Genomic DNA, 3227 nt, shown 5'->3' with positions numbered 1-3227 from the left:
TGGGGTTAAGAGCACGGGCTACTAACCCCAAGATTCTGAGTTCAATTTCAGGCAGTAACCTGAATAATAATAATAATAATATCGAAAAATACCTTAGGAATGAGAACCCAGGTTCGAAATTTCCCCAAGATACCTGCTGAAGGCTGGAGGGTATATCAGCTGAAATGTTATGTTAACAACAAACAAGATGAGGACAAATATCCATCAAATGTAAATAAGAGTGTGTATTTGTACCTCTTCTTTTCATAAATTTTATGAACAGGATTGATGTGCAGTTTTTGTGGAAGTGGTATCACGATTGGTGGGTGTAGGATTGGTGATCAGTTGGCTGATATTTGCTGATGACATGGTGCTACTCATCAGGTAATCTCTAGCATGCACCAAATGGGTTCACTGAGAAGTGCTGCAAGGTAGGGATGAGAATTAATGTTGCAAAGACTGAAACATAGGCCCTCTCAAGAAAGTCTTTGTACTGCACTTCACATGTTAGTGGAACATAACTGTGACAAGTGAAGAAGATTAAGTATTTCAGGGCTGTATTCATGAGAGATAGGAGGCAGGAGGTGAATTGGTTGCTAGAATTGCAGGTACTGGCTCAGTAACATGCCAGCTCTAGCATTTAATCTTCAGAAGTGTAGGGGTTGGTAAAGATAGCCAAACTTGCTATCTGTATGTGCCTGTCCTCACTTATGATCATGAATGTTGCATAATGATGAAAAGAGTACAATTAGGAATACAATCGTCTAAAATGAAATTTCTCCGAAGGATGTATAGCTGAAATGAAGTCTCTCTAGGTCAAGCTGCTACTTTTCTGTATTGAAAGGTCACAAATTTGGTACTACAGATATGTGACTAGAATGTCACAGGGAAAGATTGTAAGACAAATCAACCAGCAAGAGACTCAGGAGTGGACTACAAGCAAAACAGTTGGATAACAGCCATGGTTTCAGTTGACTATGCTTGAGAATCCAGCAGGAAAGCATAATGATAGTTGCTCTTGATAAGACTCTATGGAGGTGTCTGAAGACTCTGCCCCAACTACTACCTTCCCACAAATAGTGGGCACTAGAAATGGATGGATGGAATAAAATGATTTTAAGATACATATATAGATGTAAATATTGCAAATATACATTCTAAAGATGATAAGATATAGGGAGATAAAAATATTGTAAATACATACACAAAACCATAAGGTACATCTATATATATATTTACATATGAAGTAAAAGCAGCTCTAGTGTAATGAATATTAAATAAATATACATTAGTATGTAAAGAACAAAAAGTTTAGAATGGTACAACAATGCACTATAGAACAAAAAATGGACTACATACCTGTTGTAATTAGGTTATCTATAGTCCGATGATGTTTCGGAATTACAATTCCTTCTTCAGATCTTCTTAGATGGAGTCTCTGCTATAAACTGTTTTCCAACGGTTTTCTTTTTTCCCGAAGCGTCTCAGTAGTGGTCTCACGAAGCTTCTTCCGGAATTCCTCATGAGAAGTGCGTGAGGTCGGCTGTTTCAATCTCGTGTGTGTTGGTACATCTGTGGGGCGCTGCTTCTAAGTTATGTGTTATACGTGCAGCTTCTCTTTTTTTTTTGTTGTTGTAAACAATATATGAGCATGTTATTAAGAATTAACCTACATGCATCCAGATGTAGCTAAATAATATATTGATTACCAACTTCCATCCTGTTGTTAATTTGGGGTCCTAGTCTGTGTATGAGTAAAGCTTCCTTGATTCTTAAATTACCCAAATTTCTTTCATTGGCCTCAATTGTGACTGTTATGCTTTTATCAGTGTTCCGGCATCTGTCTCAATGTTTTCTGAAGGAGGAGGCTCTTGTGTTCAGATGTTCTTTGATGCGGACGTCTAACGGTCTTGTTGTGCTTCCCACATAGAACTTGTTGCATTTGTTACATTGTATTTTATACACAACATTTACCCGTTGGCATAAATCTGTGTCACGGATGGGACAATTTGTTAATATGCATTGATTGTTGTCCCTTGTTCGTTTCTTTGCAAGGTGTGCTCTCAGAGAGGGGCCGGAGTGGGCTAGTTGTATGTCTAGCCCTTTTCTTCATATGGCTCTTCGGATGGCTGTAGTTATCCTCTCGCTAAAATGGGGTATTTTAAGGAAGCATGTGTTGCTGGGTTTTCTGTGTTCGGCATGTTGGTTGTCTTGGATACTTAAGCCGATTTACAATGGATCTAGGATACCCGTTGGTTTTCAATATATCTAGGAAGCGTGTAGTGTGGGTCACCTTGTCCTCTGTTCTGTTGCATTTACCTTGGATGCGTGCAAGTTCGTTTCTGGCATATCCTATTTTGGCACCGAGTGGAAGTGCTGAATTGTATTGGACAAACATATCTCTACTAGCTGCTTTCCTATAGAACTCGGTGTGGATCTCTCCTTCTTCCATTATATTCAGTTTGAAATCAAGTAATGATAGTGATCCAGTGATGTCAGGATGTTCTATAGTGTCGTTGAACGTTGTGAATATTCTGTCAGCCTCTTCACAGGAGGTTGTGAATATGAGGATGTCATCTACGTAACTGATGAAGAAGGCGCATGAGCGGCAAATGTTGAGTGCTCGACGTTCCAGATGGTTCATATACGTGATGGCTAGTAGGCCCGAGAGACTGGATCCCATGGGGAGACCTGTTGTCTGTTTGTATATATGGTCCTGGAAAGCGAAGTAGGTGTTGTCCACGATGATGGACAAAAGTTGGTGGATATCAGCTGTGGTAAGTCCGAAGCATTGGATGTTGGACGCTATTATGCAGTCAGTCAATAGGTTGACCGCTGAGTGTGCTGGCACCGTTGTGTACATTGAGACAACGTCAAGACGAAAAGCATATCTGTTTTGCCTGAGTTGGTCTGGGGGTAATTGGAGCAGTCTTTTGATGACTTCGTCGGAGTTCTTGACGTGTCCCGGAAAGGTTGAGAGTATGGGTTTCAGGATGCGAGAAAGTAACTAGATACTTCCACGCTGGAGACGATGCGTCTAATCTGGATCGTGTTGCTATTCTTGTGTGTTTTAATAAGGTGATAAAATCTGGTTAATCTATTGTTCTTTGTGATGAAGTTGTTCTTGAATTTATTATGTATTTGTCTCCGTCTACAGATGTCCGTCCATGCGGTGTTAATTCGGTCCTCAATCCTGGTCGCAGTTATATCGGTCACTTCAGAATATAGTCTGTCATTGCTTAAATGTT

Source organism: Octopus bimaculoides, chromosome 21, assembly GCF_001194135.2.
Source record: "Octopus bimaculoides isolate UCB-OBI-ISO-001 chromosome 21, ASM119413v2, whole genome shotgun sequence".
In the NCBI taxonomy this organism is placed as follows: domain Eukaryota; kingdom Metazoa; phylum Mollusca; class Cephalopoda; order Octopoda; family Octopodidae; genus Octopus; species Octopus bimaculoides.
This window is presented reverse-complemented; position numbering follows the sequence as displayed.